The sequence below is a fragment of the Aquila chrysaetos genome, chromosome 10 (assembly GCF_900496995.4).
Source record: "Aquila chrysaetos chrysaetos chromosome 10, bAquChr1.4, whole genome shotgun sequence".
NCBI lineage: Eukaryota > Metazoa > Chordata > Aves > Accipitriformes > Accipitridae > Aquila > Aquila chrysaetos.
The window spans coordinates 40,455,383-40,472,575 of NC_044013.1; the positions used below are offsets into that span (position 1 = coordinate 40,455,383).

The following is a 17,193-nucleotide window of genomic DNA, read 5'->3' on the forward strand; positions in this document are numbered from 1 at the left end:
CAGAGTGCCACTGTGCTGCATCGAATGGGCCTGGGCCGGACAGACGGACACACAGAGCCCCAGACCGCTGCAACGGGAAGGGCACCAGAAGGCAACTCTCTGGCTGCCCAGCCTCCCGCCCCAGCACAGCGGGGACATAACACCTACAGGGAAAACCCATCTACTGGCCGGGGGATAAATTTAAGCCATTTTCTTCATATCCCTCTATTTCTGTTCCCCTCCCCTGAGGCTCCTTGTTGTCAGCGTGCATTATGCAGCCAGGACAGCTCTATTAGTCATACACTTAATGACTGGAAAAACACATGCAGCCATTATTAGCAGGGCTGAGCTGCACACGCATGGTCCGCTCTGGGAGGACAAGCCCTGGCAGCACAGGGTAACCTGATGGAAAAGCATCCGGGGGAAGCAGTGCCCTGCAGGGACCCCTGGGAGCCAGCCCCAGAAGGAAGCACGAGGGTTTTTTACATGGAGATTCAAGAGCAAAATCTCTGCTTGTCCCATCCCGGCTCAGAGCTGCTCCTCCCAGAGTGGGATACTTGTTTCCCCGGGGGCAGAAGCAGCTGACATCTCTCTAGGCTGGGCTCTGCCTCTGAAGCACTGACCACGTCCCAGGAACATCAGATCTCCTTCCCTGAAAACTCCTAGCAGGGAGGAACAGGACCAGGAGTTAATCACGGCAGAAAAATCAGCGTAACTGTTACAGCCTCAGCGTTCAGACTGGTTTGGCACCCACCCCCCTGGCCAGTTTTTCAGAGCAGCTCAGTTTTCACTGAGGCACTGAAAGTCGCTGAGGTCTCAGAGAGCAGCAGCCTCGACGCCAAGCTCTTCCACAACCATCCCCCCAAAGCCGCAAAGGAGAAGGTGCCGAGCACCTGAAATCCCAGCCCTACACCCACCTGCACAGCTTTTATCCCCAAAGCCAAGGCCAGCAGGACACCAAACCCCTCCAGCCGCAGCCCCGTGCCCAGAGGATCACAGAGCAGGACGGGACGTGCCCACGGCGGCTGCGAAGGTGGAGTGGCTTCAGGCACTCGCTGCCAGGAGGGTCCGCGTCCCTGCAAGCAACCACGGCATGCAGAGGACGGGTGCATGCGGGTACGCGTGAGCCCTGAGCGCATCCGTGGGCTCTGCGGATGGAGGTCTCCGTGCCCTGCAGCAGGACGTCCGCGGCCAGTGGGAAACGGGATGGCGGCAATGTCGGCTTTTTAAAAATCAGACACCAGAAGAGAAACACAGGGGGAAAGGGATGCACAAACCGGCAGCTCATACGTGATGCACCCCGAACGCATCCGGGGCTGCGTTACACGGCTCACGCGTGCCCATCCCTGTCGCGCTTCGGTGCCGCTGCTGCAGCCCCAGGTCCCGGCGGCACCGCTGCCACCCCCCCCCGCTCCTGTCCCTGTCCCAGGCAGCGAGGGGAGAGGGGACAACCTCGCAGTGCTGCTAGTCCAGCCGCAGGCATGGTCTATGTCACGCTCTCGTCACACGCCTGCAAAAACACACCATGGATATAAACTGGACAGATTTAGCGACTGTGGGGCCTTCTGTTCTTCCTTACATCTCTGGACCATTTCCCCACCCCTTAAATGCTTTACATTATTTATTACATTTCATTTAACCCCAGCCACGTCCTCCAAATAAAATTTATTTTGCAGCTGTCATTCAGGTTTACTCCAGCCTTAACCTCGTAATCCTATTGATTCCCTCATTATTCTCAGAGTGCGGGATTGATTTCATGCCTTCTGTGTTATGGAGAAGCCTTTGCTCATTAATCTCACACACATTTACAAACAGTCGATCCTGGTCATTCATTATTTTCTCATTCCCTACCCAGTCAGACTCACAGACCTCAGCTTGTCTGCTTTGCCTCCTTGTTTTGGGGTACGGATGGAGGCAGTACACGATCCCTCTACTAAAGGGCACCTACCCTGCACCCTCGCAACTTGGGTTTCGGCACCCCAAGGCAGAGGGTGATGGGCTCCCACGCAGAGGCAGGGTACCAGAAAAGCCCCCGGACTCATGCCCTGCATCACCTTCGGGAGATGCCCCGGGACTGCATCCCGCTCAGAAAGGTCACCGCAGCCGACTGGGCTGGGAAAAAACAGAGAACCAGGACAAATCTAGGTCAGAAAGGACCTTGGGGGGGGTCTCCAGACCAACGCTCTGCACACACCAAGGAGCACTTCAAAGTCAGACCACGATGCTCAGGACCCTGCAACTGCCTTGTGCATGGGGCAGCAGTACCTGTTGCTGGAGACGGCGCTCCGGCTGTGCGGTATAGAGGTACCGCTGACGTACACACGCGTGCACGCCTCCAAACACAACAGAAGTGTGTTATTTATACAGTGTGATTAATCATCCTGAGTATTTAATATAGCCCCATCGGAGTGCACAGCGCTGTACAGTATATGGAGGAAGACATGACCCCTGTCATAGAGGCTTAGAATAAAAAATAGGCAGACACTATAGTTCAGACACGTAATAAATCCCACTGAAGGGCCAATCTCAAATATTTCAGCTGTTTCCCCCTCCCCCCGTAATATATAATTGTCTTTGTTGGATCAATACAGAGGGGCTTTGTGGAAGGAGCACGTTTTAAGGGAAGATTAATGTAGTGAATTATATATGCAGCTAGGAAGAATTCTAATATTTAACTTCCAGGAGGAGAAGGAAGGTTTGTGTGATCGAATCCTCCTTCCAGGATGGGAATACAGCGCCCGGTGGTACGGGCAGGCAGGGGAGGAGCGAGCACCCTTCGCTCCTGGGAACCCGCTCCTGCGGGACGGTGGCAAGAGCCTTCCCGAAAGGACGGACGGATTCAATCAGCGGTGGAGCTGAAAGCAGCCCAGGCCGTGTCGGGGCAGGGATGGCGTGGGGCAGGGAGCTCTGCCGGGGCCGGCCGGCCACGCACTGGCACGGCAAGGACGGCGGCGTGGGCTGCCGTTTCTATTGCCTGGATAGTGGCACAGCGTAAACCGGCGTGCCTGTGCCACATCCCTCGGCCCCGCTCCGGCCCCACCTGGGATTTTTGGCAGGTCTTGCCCCATCGCACCTACCTGCAAGGCCGTGCCGGACGGTGCTGGCGTGTGCCAGGCGGCTGTGCGGCGCGAGGCCGGCTCGCTGTACGGCAGCACCGATCGCGTCTCGCCCTCTAGACGCAGCCGGCAGCAAGCAAACGGGGCAGCGCAGCGGGAGCGGGAATTATATTGGTTACTAAACACGTATTATTTATCCACAGTAAAGCCCCTGTGATCGTTTCCCCAGGTACATATACACACGCCCCGCCCGTTGCTCAGAGCATCATACACAAATTAATACCCCTAATCTTATTAATGTGTAATGTCACAGGGGTTGAGCCCTCCCTCCGGTGAGCGGTGCAGAGCTCACCAAGCCGCACCAGCAACCTCAGCTAGGTGTGCATCACGCGAAGCGCACGGCTATCATATGGAATAAATTTAACTGAATCAAGTTTTGATTAAATGCAATAAATATGATTGATTTGGTTACATACCCTCTGTATGACGGTCTGTTTAATTTATTTTTTCATTCTGAGAAGGGATGTTGCATTGATCCAAAACATTAGCTTTGACTACCACCGTAAATTCCCATTTTTAAGGCGACCCGCAGCAGCCTTATTAATATTTTTACACTTACCCAGCAGTTGCCGAGGTTAACCCTTCAACAACGCGCCCAAATCGTGCTGTGCTGTGGGGGCACAAGGGCTGACCTGACCCAGCACCAGAGGCTGCAGCCAGCAGGGGGGAAAGTCACATATTTTAATGCCACCGCTGCAAAGCCACCAGCCCTCCAGCAGCTCCTAAACCTGCTCCCAGGACCCCTTAGGGCCTTGAGTCAGCGGCTGCTCCAGGCTGGGCTCCCTCCACGAGCCCTTCGGCAGATGGGAACATGCCCCAGGCGCTGCCGTAGCGTGTCCGGAGCAGGCTGTTTGCTATCTAAAAGCCCACAAAACCCAGCGCACCGCTTGCCCTCCGCGCTGTGCCGGAGTTTGGACCAACACTATTACAGATTTCCTTACAACAGCTTCTATATCTTTCTTTTTAACAAGGGGGAAAAAAAATGCCCAAATATTTTTTATATTACTAATAAATTGAAAAAATGCTTTATGTTTTCAATATATTTTCAATTTACTGCCATGGTCAGTATCTTGATTGCTATGTATATTTTATAAGCAACGTCAATGATAACCAGATTTAGCTGTTAGTTTCTCCCTAAATACCGTGTTATCCACCAAAAGCGACCTCTGGTAACACAGCGTCATTAAAAATAATGCTGAAAAGCGTCAGGGAAACACCAAAAGCAAAAAAAGAATAAATCGCTTCCAAGCACATCTTGGAGATGCTGGAATTTCCGAGGGTTTATTTGGAAGATAAGCTGATTTCTAACACACATTTTTAGACAGACTGTGCAATCCCAGTATCCACAAAGCCCTGAAGAAATGCCATGGGCTCATTGCAGGGTCTCCCGGCCCGCGGGAGAAAGGGTTTCTACGCACTTGCACTGAAGACAGTGACAAAAGCCACTTTGAGCCCATCCAAGTCCTGGCTTTGGCTGGGAGCTGCGGGGTCCCACCCCGTCCCCAGCGGATGGGAACTCACCCGGCTCACGACTCCTGCAGCCGAGACCTCCTTTGTGTAATTCCCATCTCGCGTGTCATTTTATATCGCTTCTCTCTCCTGCAGGCAGTTGTGCCTCGCCGGGCATTGCTTTGCCACTGCCATTAATACTCTGAACAGCAGCACCCATCTCACTGAGCATTTCAGGTTATTTGTCACCTGCCGGAGCAAACTATGGGAAACCATCTAAATAGCCCCCAAAAAAGCTTTTTTGGAAACTTTTACCGACAGGCAATAGAAAACGCCATGGAGCCATGGGCATCCCAGCTGGGGGCTGGCTGGCTTTCGGGTGCCAGGGGAGCAGAGGGGCTGGTTTTGGGGTGGGTGCTCCCCGGACGGCATCGGGTCTCCGCAGGAGCTGCTGCAGCAGCTGATTGATCTGCAAACAGCCCCACGGTGCAGCTCACTGGATTAGTACTCTTGCAACCCTAAAAGGACTAAATTTAGTCTATATATTACTGAATAATTTAATTCATGATGAAATCACTGGCTTAGCAGACTCCAGTTACGGATCTGAACAGCCGAGCAGGACATGTGCTGTGAGGGCGTCTCTAAATACTGAATTATTCAGCAGAAATTTTTCTGCTGTCCTCCCTCCAATCCAGTTAAGCTATATGCTTAATTGCAAAGCACGTTCCCCTTATTTTCACATCACAGTGGAATCTGGGGCTTGGTTCGGTGATGTCTTAGGGACAACTCAGCTGCAGCAAGGTCTTTGCCTAAGATTTTTCCTACCAGTCCAAAAAGGAGTTAAGGTAATGGCAGCGATCTGCCCTCGAGGAGCAAAGCTGGAAGGGAGCCACTTTGTCCAGGCTGGGGCTTTCCGCAGGAATGGATCCCACCCACTCGCCCCTTCCTTCTTTCTGGAGACAAACAGCACAAATTCACCCAAACTCACTCAAACCTACATGTCCCGTACCAGGCAAATTTTAGTCTCGTTGCAGGCAGAAGATTTCTCACTCACCACGGCTATCTTTTATGAGCCGGACAGTTTGTCTTCACTGAAGTCATGTCCATCTTTTCCAGTGGTGTTTTGCAATCAGGGTGATCAAGGGAAAGCATCCAAATCACTCAGCAAATGACCCAGCACAGCCCAAAACACCGCAACGCTTCAAATCACAAACAGTTCTCAGCTCTCCCAAACCACCGCCTGCAGCGGGGCTGGGCTGCAGCGCTTTTAATTAATGAATTAATGAATGCTCTACCATTATTTCACAAATTAACGAGAGTCCCAAACTTCCCAAGGCCCCGCAAATGTGACACAGGAGGAGATAAGCCATCGCACTGCCAACCTCCAGCTACGCAGGGGTGTGCGTGGATGGGTGCCAGCACCCAGCACCGTGCACCCAGCGAGCCCCACACCGCCACAGCCCTGAAAGTAAAACACCCCAACACAAAACCACAGCAACTTGAGGGGCTGCCTCCCTCCCTTCACCTTCAACAGGAGCCCAGAGAGCCCCAGCTCAAAAGCAGCAAAGTTTTTCCCATGGCACGCTGGCTTTCTTGCTTAAAAAAAAAAAAAAATAAAAAAAATTAAAGCTTTCATAGCTCCTTTTCATCTAATATTTAATGTGCAAGAGTTTCTGCATGCCCAGGTTAGGTAAACATTAGAGAAGATTGTTTATAGAAATTATATACAGAGTGGTGCTGGTTTAATTTATCAAAAAAGGTTTTGTTGAAATGAATTCATTTTACAGTGAAACCCGCTTAAACCTGTTAAAGGGGTGACCTTGTTTGAACGAACCTGTTTGTGCTTCACCTCAAAGGACAGCTCGAGCAGCACCATGATACCATCTTCCAGTATAAATATTCCCCTGCTCTCCCGGAGCGCGGAACCTCGCCGGCAGCAGCTCTGCCAAGGAGAGGGGTACCGGGGTCAGTGGTCCCCACAGGGGATGGGAAGGATGCGGCCGCGGGCCCTGCACAAGCCGGGAAGTTTTGGCCGCCGATGTAATGATTTAATGCCACATCTGCTCCGCTCACCCACCTATAACCACTGTTATTATCAGCTTGACCAGATCACTCTTATTTTGGGTAATGATAATACAAATAAGCCAGTAGCCATTTTTCCCCTCTCCTGAAATTTATTGCAAAGTGGGGAAAAGCAGAATCTCTGCTCTCGCCTCCCCTCTGCTGGCTCCGGCCAGCTGCAGCACTTGACTCGCACCCGGTTTTGCTCCTGCTTTAAGAGTTAAGCACAGCAAGGCCAAACCAGGACTAGGCAGAATACAGGGGGGAAAAAACCCCATCAGCATTTCTCCCTCATGACACAGGTCAGATAAACAGGGGGAAATTAATACTAGCACATTTAAGAGAGATGAAATGCTTTACGAATGAGCAGATGCATTAATTTGAAGCATGCGGCTGTAAGAGTTAATCTTAGTACGGAGCAATACCGGGAAGCACGTTCATTCATTCATCCATTCAGGAGGTATCAGCCAGGTACGGGGCTTTGCGCAGTTCCCAGAGCCTGGCCTAAAGGTATTTATAGCCTAGAGCTGGGGGGGGGGGGGGGAAATCAAACCAGAAAAAAGGGATGGGATAAGGAAAACTGTGCTTTGGAAGTGATCTACGCAAAATCCACCAAGGCAGAATTAATATTGTCTCGTTAACAGAGGGAGCAATTTGAAATTATATGGGAAAGGTGGATAAAACCTGGAAAGCATAAGACTCGGCTCTGATTTCAAAGTCCATGGGAGCATTCCAAGGCAGAGCTTTAAAATTAGAAACAGCACGCAAAGTTACTTTTCCATTGAAATGTCATGTTTTCCTTGAAAAGAGCTTTTTCCATCTCAAGAACACGTTTTGTCACCAAGCAGTAAGTGCACTTCTCCCGACAGATTTGCTTAAGCAAGAGCTCTTGGAAAAACCAGAGAATCACATCCGGGCGCTCAGCAAACAAATAAAGGCCAAGGAGTGAAGAGTCTGGGCAGCGCTCTTCCATCGAGGGAGGTTTGCTGCTCATCCTCTAAGCATTGGGGGAAATAAAAAAAAAAAAAGAAGAAAGTGCATCCATCCTTAGGCAGCCTGAGTTTCTGACTCAGCCCCTCCACTCCCCTGCGCTGCCCATACGGCTCCTTTCAGGACAGCGAAGACACCCCACGCTGCCCAGAAGGGTGTTTGGGAGCTTTTTCCCAGAGGGCAGACACCGCTTGTACCAGAGTGCGCTGCGTATCTGGTATTTCTCACTTGAGGAAGAGCCAAGAAGGAAGAGGAAATACGACTGCTGACTCCAAGAGTCTTTCCAGTAAATCCACAGAAATCGCCATCAGCTGAATCCAGGTCTTGCCTCCAGCCTAAAACGTGAGGTTCAGATTCTCGAGCTCCCGCCCAAAGCAGCACTGTTAATGTGAAATCATTTGTGCGTGCCCCAGGACGGAGCAGACCCCTTCGCTTGGACCGCGGGAGAGCCCCAGCACTTTGGGCAACGGTCCCTCTGTAACAGCAGGGATCCACCAGCATCACCCGAGCTGTGATGGGCACAATAACCACCCTGACGGCCAACACCATCACAGCTCTGCCGAGCACTGCGTTACTCACCGTCCTCTTGTTTCCAGATGATCTAAATGCCTAACCCCACAAGCACACTCCGTGGGATCCCCAGTGTCCCCCCAGAATTGGGTACGTGACAGCAGGTGTCACCGACCGCTCCGTGTGCTTGTCCTCAGCCACGCCGCAGAGCGCTACGGGGGAAAAGAAGAGATTTAGGTGAGTGGGAAGGTAAAAAGGGGATGTAAAACTCTGAGAGGTCACTGGCCCCTGCCTTAGAGGTGATCCCACTCCCCACCGCAAGGCTGAGCTTTGTGCTAGCGGGACAAAAAGGGTCTGGAGAAAGAGCATCCCTGGCCTGTCCCCCCCCAAGCAGCCCTGTACCACCACCCTCTCCTGGGAAGGCACAGACCCATTGCGGGGACGGACTCCCAGCACACAGAGGGGTTGCTGGAGGCCAGACCCTCCCAGTGCCCAGGGAAGCTGCTCCCACTGGGCTGGCAGGTGCTGCTGGGACACAGCCCTCCTTCTCCTGCGTGCGCCTCTCCCTGCGGGCCACCCCGAGACAGCCCCGCTTTGAAGCCACGCCGGAGCTGGCGGCAGTATCGGTGCCAGAATAAGATGGCTTTTAAACTCAAAGTGAGATGAAAAGCAGCCGGAAACGCATCTAACGGGTGACTGGAGGGCTAAGCCTGCTTTTCTCATGCTCGCTTATCCCGGGCTGCTCCGCCGGAGCCCAGGTCCCTGGGGGGCAGCTTTCTCAAGCTCTGCTGCCTGCCCCAGTCCTTTGCTGCTCACATCCCTCCTCTGCTGAGAGGTGAAGCAGCAACAGAATTTCAGCAGAGATGTAAAAAACATTTTTCGTCATTAAAGCTCCCGTGGCGTTTCCTGCCACGACTCCCAGGAGCCCAATCCAGGCCCTGAAGCACTTGCCGAGGCGCTTCGCCCCAGGAACAGCTGCGGTTCTGGAACAAGGGGGGCTCCTGCATTGCTTCTCGGAGTGATTTGGGAGGAGAAATGGGAGGCCTGTCGCTGCCTGGAATCTAGCAGCATTCAGCAGGCACGCGTGGCACCAACAGGACAAAACCATTCCCTTCCCCAAAGCGCTCCAGGCTAAACCCACAGTTCCCATGTTTTCTGGGCACGGACCACCTCTGCTGCTAAACCCTTAACTGAGCATCCTATAAAACCCTTCCAAGACACCCCGTTCCCTGCAGCGGCAGGCCACTGGCCAGCCGAGAGCAAGAGCCGACAGAGAGCAGAGCTGCCGGGGACCAGCACCGCAGCCCCACGGGGCTGGTGCCGAGCCCGAGCGGAGCACATCGCCACGCACCCGCTGCTTAACAAGGGGAGACATGAGGAGCACCCCTGGGCAACATCAGCTGAATCACGGCGCTAACAGAGTGACCAAAGCTTTAAATCAGGTTTAAAATAGCCAAGGACCTTGAATGGCTTTTTACCTATTAGATTTCTGCTCTCCCACCCATTAACCTTAATGGAAATGGTTCTGAGAAAAGCAAGCCCAAAAAGCCACGGCTCCGCAGGGACGCAGCCGGGAGGGCTGAGCACCCACAGCAGCAGCTCGGAGCTCATTGGAAACAGTTTCTTCGCCCAGAGACTGCACAGGACCCCTGCGAGGGGCTGCTCCTGGCATTAGGAACGCAGGAGGCTAGGAGAAGCACGGTTCTAATGAGATTTGTACTAATTCACGTGATTGTTTATAAGAACAATGCCGCACTAAGCCTGTTAAGCCATTCTGGCTGGCCAGGGCTATCAGCGCCAGGCTGGCCCGGCAAAGCCGCTGCTCAGCTGCGCACCCTCCAAAGCCTGAGGTTCGCTCAAAGAAGCCAGGCATAGATTTTGCCTAGGAGAACACAGCGTGCAGAGAGAAATCTTCATCATTTCTCCTAACCAGAGCCCTCAGAAAAAAAAAAATCTCACTCTGGTTTGATGAGGATGCCCTCCCTGCACAGTGCCAGGCTCTGTAACCCAGCAAAAGCAAGTGTTGCACCCGCGCGTGCTCTGCAGGGCGCATGTGGCTGGAAGAGCAAAGCGGGAGCAGCCCCAGGGCTTTTCTGCATCCCACAGCTGCAAATCCACCATCATCTCTGGGCTTCTCACTTGGTTCTCAATCAAGAATTTACAGCACCAAAGGGCAGCTGAAGAAGCCCATGGGGTCAACCCACTCGAGTAACTCGCTCCCTGCCCCATGGGTCACAGCTTGCACAAAACAGTGGCATCTCAGAGATGCGCCTGACTTTCCTTTCACCACCCTGATGGAGGAAACTGCTGTTGTTGTTGTGTGTTCCCTTTTTTTTTTTTTTTCCCTTTTCTTAACTGAAAATCATCTGAGCGCTCCTCGCAATGGTCCCAGCAAAGTAAAAGGTTACCCCAGTAATCAGCCCTGTGGTGCCAAAGAGTCTGCACCAAATTCAGCTCTGGCCTCCCTGGCTCTGGGGGAAGCAGACATAAATACGGGTCTCTAATCTCAGACGCGCTCGCTGATAATCTGCTCTGCAATTTGCAGATAGGATAGTCTGAGCACTCGCAGGCTCCAGGGACGCGCGGGGAGGGAGGACCCAGGTCCTCTCCGAGGGCTTGGTCTGGTCGTGCATCTTTCTCGCAAACCACCCACAGCACACGCGGCCACCAGGGCACCCGGGCCTGATCCTGCACCCCGAGAAGTGGGAGTTTTGGCCTTGGATTTATGGCAGTCAGTTGGGAAATCATAAACAGTGCTTTCCCATTCCGGAGGCATCACAAGCATTGCTGGGATCTCAAAGCAGCTGGACCTCACAGAGGGAAACAGTGAGATGGGGGGTGGTGGGACCCCCCCCCCCCCAGCCCTTAAATGGGGTCCCAGCAAACCACGCCAGGTCACTGGGCAAGTGGGTGAGCTGCAAAAGCCACTTTTTTGCCAGAAGTATCCCAGGGTCAGGGTCCCTCCGACCACCCCTGTCCAAGGGACCCGGCCCAGCAATAAAGAACCTTCCAGTGCTCCCCATCATTGCTGCCCACAGTGGGGGGCTTGCTCGGCCCCTCTCTCACAGCCAGGGCAGCCTCATGCCCTGGCCCACTCTTGACCAACACCACTCACAACACTCACCAGTCACCCCCAGTAAGAGAGACTTCTTCCCCTCTTCGATGAATGGGCCAAAAGGAGGAAATCATCCTCCTGTTCCCATGGTGGGGCACAGGGACAGGACCCCACCACCCACCTGGGGAAAGAGCAGGATTTCCCCTTGTGCCACCAAAGCACAGCACGTGACAGTACGACAGCATGACAATTCTCTCAGGAAAACAGATTTCTGCCCACTTCTCCCCCCACCCCAGGAAAATGGGCATTTCATGCAGGGCTTCATGCAGGCGAAGGGCGCCGGCTGCCCGGTCTGTCAGCCTGCGGCTGGTCCTGACCCAGAGGGATGCGTCTCTGCTTGAAAACAACAACTGGGAAAAAAAAAAAACAGTCCAGCTGGGATAAAAATCCCTGCAAACGCTCCCTCTCGTGGAGGCTGACTCTCTCGCTGCCTGGGACACCAGGAGAGGTCTTGCCTGCAAAACTGTCCCAAGGCCAAGGGGCTCTGCAAGAATGAGGGGTCAGTGGGAGCTGGTGACACGCTCCCTCGCAGCACTGGGCACCGGTGGGGACCTCTGGTGTGAGCAGGGGACAACGGGTGTGCGATGGGGCGAGCTCAGGGCTGGCTGCACGGCCATACCCATTATTCAGCGATCCCAGACACTTCTGATACTTTAACATCCAAACCACCTTCCCTTCATGCTGACAGAGGGAGAAAGCACACATATTTTAGCACTTGAGGGAGTAGAGGGAAAGCTGGGGATACCTGTTGGTATTTACCTTGGCTGAACCCTGTTGCATGCGATTTGTCTCTTTTAAAGCCACTTTGAGGGTGCCCCCAAGCCCTGACATAGCCTGGGCAGGGAGGACAGCTCTCGAGCCGGAGCAGAGCAGGGACAGCAGCATCACAATGTCTCCACCAGCTCATTATTTCCCAGCCTGGGGAATTATTTCCCAAAAGTCTTTAACCGATTCCCCCCAACTGCACAGGATTTTGCACTGACAACACCTTTCTGCTGGGAACCGAGCCAAGATCTCCACAAGGTCATTTTGCAAAGACAATTAGGTAGTCCCTTGACAGTGCTGTCTCATTTTAATTAGATCTTATTTCCAGAGAATTACCGAGCATGCCAGGCCCAAGGCTGAAGGCAAGGACCATTTACAGAAATCAATGGGAGGCAAAAGACAGATGTACCTGTGCTTATGTCACAGTTACAGCAACGCCAACTTGACGAGGGGAAGAAGCAGCCTTTCTCGCATGATTTCATCTCTTAATACTTCGGGCAATATAAAGCCCAGCATGCAGAAGACAGACCATCACTTCTGGCTGGTTTGTTGTGCTTAGATGCCTCAGAGCAAGCGTCCCCTGTTTTCTGAGGGAGTCTATAGGTGTAACATGTACATTTTTGGCAGAACCCACAAAGCTGGGGAACGGCACCACGCCCTTGTCAATCCATGGGACAGCTGCTCACACGCATACACAGAGGACACACGTATAGAAAAAGTGAACACGTACCCACACAACGACCCTCAGCAAGGTGCACCACGGCGGTGCAGGCGGCAGGGCCTGGGCTGTGACAGCAGGGAACAGATGGACCAGAGACCGGGCACAACGTGGGGGGGTGGTTACTGCCGCAGACCCCCCCCCCCACCTCTGCCGTCTGTGGGAAGCCAAACCCCCACAATCATTGGCAGTGCCGCAAGTACGGGCTGCTCTGCAGCTGCCTGCCCCTGCCGGGAACCTCCCGAGGAGCCCCAATAGTGGCTGGACCCCCCCCCGAGGAGCCCCACCACCGGCTGGAACCCCCCAAGGAGCCCCAGTAGTGGCTGGAACCCCCCCGAGGAGCCCCACCACCGGCTGGAACGCCCCCGAGAAACCCCCCGACCCCGGCCCCGGCCGCCCCCCCGGGGCCGCTCCCGCGGCGCGGCACGACGGCGCCACCTGGCGGCCGAGCTTGGGGCAGCGCTGGGATGTGACGGGGCGGTCGCCCCGACCCGACGGGGCGTTTCGGAGCCGAAGCACATCCCGGGGAAGAAAAAAGCCGTTTGGTTTTGGGGTTTTTTTTTTTTGTTTCTCCTGCGACCCCAAAGCAAAAGCGGTGCTGCGCCGCCCGTTCCCCTTCGGCGGGGGACTGGGAGCGGTTTGGCCGCCCGAGGAGAGCAGCGGAGGGGACAGTTGGGTGCCCCCCCACCCCCGGGAGCCTCCGGCCCGGCCCGTCGGATGTCCCGAGCAGAGAGCCGCCGGGGCGCGGCCGCGCCTCCTCCCTTCCCGGAGCGGCTCCGGGGAAGGGCTGGGAAAGGGCCCGGGCGGGCGCTGCGGGGCGACGGGCTCGGCTCTCCCTCGCCGTCACCCGCCGCTGTAAACAACAGGAATAAACCGAGAGACTCCCCTTTCCCCTTTCCCACCCTGCCTTAGAGCAAAGGGGGAGCGAACGGTGCCTGCGGCTACGAACCAGCTTTGCATCAAAATAAACAGCTGCTTTTTCCTTGATCATGTTTTTAACCACCGCCAGACACCCGCACGGATCAAAGCGGCCCTGGGAACCTTGTGGCAGGGAACAGCCTGGATGGCTGCTTCGTCCTTCCCGCACCCCCAGCCCACGGCCCGACCCGGGGCAAGGACTGAGCCCCCGCGGGGTTAACGGGCCAGAACCGGCTGAGGGGGGCAAAGCAGCTTTCGGGACGCCGGTACCCAGAAGAAGGACTCGGGCAGAGGCTCCGGGGTCTCCCCGGGGTGGGGGGGAAGCCCTGGAGCAGGCGGGGAGGGGCGGGCTCACCCGAGCAGGCTGCTGCTGACACAAGCTGTACTCCACACCGGGGCTCCGAGGACGCTCCGTCGGGGCTCAGCCCCGCTAACGGGGCGGGGGGGGGGAACCACAGCAAGCCCACACCGACCCCCCGCCCCCGCCCGGACTAGCAGCAGCAGCAGCACAGAACGCGTCCGCACCCCGCGCAGCCCCATAAATCACGTCCGACCGCAGGTGCGGAGCCGCCACCGCGGCTGCGCATCCCACTCCCAGCGCGCAGGTGCGGCGGGGTGCGCAGGTGCGCAGCGTTAAGGGATGCCTGTTCGAAGCGGGGGGGGGGAAGCGGGGTCCGCGGAGGTCCCCGGCGCTGGCCCCTTGGCTATTGATCCGCGATTTGTCTATTGATCCGCGATTTGTCTATTGATCCGCGATCGGGGCCGGCAGACAGAGAGGCGGCCCCGAGGGTCATCGGGGCTCCGAGGCCGTGACCGTGCCGCGGGGGGGGGGGCCCTCGTGGGGAGCCGCAACCGGGGACTGGGTCCCGCTCCACCTTGTCCCGGGTGCGGAGAGCTGCCCGCCCCGCCAGGGCTCCCCTTCCTCGACGGCCGCACGCCGTGTTCGCACAGTCGGGGCTGGCGAAGGGGCACAAATGCTCCTTGAAATGCTCAAATGGGGGATTTGAACGTGCGTGGGGCACCGACAGGCATTGGGGGGGGGCTGGGGGAGCTCCTGGTGCGGGGCAGGACCCTGGCACCACGGCGTGCCCACCTTCGCGGCATCATTGTCGGGGTGCCACCCTGCCTGCATTTCCTCTGGGGTGTGCAGCGGTCAGTTCCTACAAACCCCACGCAGCAGTGCCAAAAAACACTACGTCCCCACCCTCCCCAGCAGCCAGGGACTGAGCGCACCCAGCGAGTTTGCCACCACCTCCCTCGCCCCTTCTGCCACGTGCCGGTGACCCGACGTGCTCGGGGAGCGCGCGGTGGCACTGGGATAACACGCGGGCACAGGGCCAGCAGCACGGCTCCGCAGGCTGGCTTGTCCTGCGAAGCCACCGCTGGGCCCTGCGCAGGGACGGGAGTAGCGGCAGCATTCGCCTTCCACGGGGCTGCGAGACGCTCCGGCTCAGACCAGTGTTCCTGTTTACAAACACTCACCCGTGGAACCGTTCCAGCAGCATTATTGTGCCGTACGGAGGCTCGGCAGCCAAGTTAGCCGGGGTTTGTCCACCAGGCCCACGAAACCCTCAGGGCAGAATGTTATTTTTAGCGTCTAGCCAAGCACTTTGTGCATTTAGCTGAAGAAATTCAAAAGCAAACCACTAGCACTAGTGAAATCTTTGATGTCTGGGGAATCTCACCGTGTTGGTGACACAGCACCAGCGTTACCTGCTGGTTAAACACCAGCGCCTTCCGCCAGACAGAGGTCACCGGAGCACCCAGTGCTTTATTTTTGTGACCCGACAGTGACCACAGCACCCAGCATGGCCAAGCCAGGTTTTGTCGGGTGCATGGCAGGGTGCAGGGCAGCAAAGCCGTGGAGGGGGGCTGTGCCGGGTGTGCCCCCGTGGGGCCTCCCAGTGCCTTTTCGTAGCTAAGGAAAATAATCCCAGCACACTGCGTGACTAATGGGTAGCTGCTCGCAGAGCTGTTTGAACAGGGTTTCTCAGAGCCTGGGTTTGGCCACGACAGGCCTGGAGCAGCTCAGCTCCTGCAGAAATGCCCTACTGCCCGTACCCTGTGGCTGGGGGGGGGGGGCAGGCTCTGCTCCCCTGCCTTTGGGCACCATCCCTCAAGGTCACCGGCATGAACCCACGCTCTGCAAGGAACATTTTTCCCTCCCCAGTGACGAGCAGCTTCGTGCTCAGTGAGCAGGTTGGGATGTCCCGCCAGCACCAGCGCTCGGCCCCCGAGGAGGAAGCGACGTTTAAATCTTCACTGTCCCCCGGACCGGGCTGGACGGCGTCGCTGTCCCTGACCCCCACCAGGATGGCGGGAACCCGGCACGAGGCTCCTCCGGCACTGGCTGTGTTCAGCAGCACCGTCACTATCTCCCTGCTCTGCCTGCCCCAGCACGGCTGGAAGGGTGGTGGAAAGGGCCAGGGGAGCCCCCCCACTGGCACATGCCGTGCCCCCTCCCCCCCGCTAAAAATAGAATCCGTTAAATCGTTATTCATCCTGAGCGATGTTTATTTGGAGATAATCCTGCAAGCCTAATTTTAGTAACTACACTTCCCTCCTCCTGGTTAAGCCCTTCCCACCCTACCGGTCCCGTCCCCCCCCCGGCAGAAACGGCCCCGTAAGGCACAAGGGCTCCTCTCCCGCCGTCGGGGAACGCAGCCCCAGCATCTCCCCGCAAACTCTGCCGCCACGGGGTGGGGGGGGGGGATGGAGGTGAGGGGGACCCGCAGCCCCTTCCCTACCTGCAGCCCCCCCCCCGCCTCTTTCCTCCGGGGAGCGTTAGGGCCGGAGTTCGGGGGAACTCGACGAGGAACCGCGATCGCGCACGACCCGCCCCGTCGGGGCCGGGAGGCGGCGGCGGGTGCTCGGCGGCACCAGCAGAGGGCGCCCTTCGCCCGGCGCTGCGCCTCCGCGCCCGGCGGGGCCGCCCCCCCCCCACCCCCCCCCTTCCCGCCCCCGCCCGCCATTGGGGTCATAAATCTTCCCCGGAGCGGGAGAAGGGTAATTGGTGAGGAAAAGGGCTGTTTGCGTCCTCCTCGGCCGCGGCCCGCAACCCCCCGAGCGGCTCCGGGTGCGGAGAGAGGGGGGGGGGGGTGGGGGGGGAAGATGTGGGGACCCACAGCCCCGGGGCAGCCCCAGCCCCGACGGTGCCGGGGGGGGTCGTCCCCTCCTCAGCCCCGACGGTGCCGCTCTGCCCGGCTCACCCCTTCCCCACCCCGGGTGCTCCCTGTCCCCGCCGGTACCGGTGTGTACCTGAGCGTCTCCCGCCGCCGCCGGTACCGGTGCGCGTCCCCGCAGCACGCCCGGCCGGTACCTGCCCTCCCGGGAAGGCACCGGTGCGCACCCCCCGGGCTTGTTTCAACCGCTCCCCGAGGACGCTGCGGACCGATCCGCACCCGCGGAGGCTCCCGGCGCCGCATCTTCCCCCGCCGCACCCGGGAAGATCCCCGTCCGCCCCCCGCTACCGCCCCCGCGGACGCCTGCGCACCTGCCGGGTCCCCCCCCCCCCGGGGCGGAGGAGGAGGACGGGGAGGGGGAGAGCTTGCGGGGCGGGCAAAGGCCCCGAA

The 17,193-nt window shown here is 57.1% G+C and overlaps 1 protein-coding gene across 2 annotated transcripts in view; it reads right to left on the bottom strand.

Annotated features, from left to right (window-relative positions):
- Positions 1–17,007, bottom strand: part of TBX4 (T-box transcription factor 4) — a 68,925-nt gene extending 51,918 nt beyond the window's left edge. For both annotated transcript variants that reach the window (XM_030029298.1, XM_030029297.1), the window contains exon 1: positions 16,880–17,007. The gene's annotated coding sequence lies outside the window, so the exon portion shown is untranslated. The remainder of the gene's footprint in view (positions 1–16,879) is intronic.
- Positions 17,008–17,193: the final 186 nt, after the last annotated feature.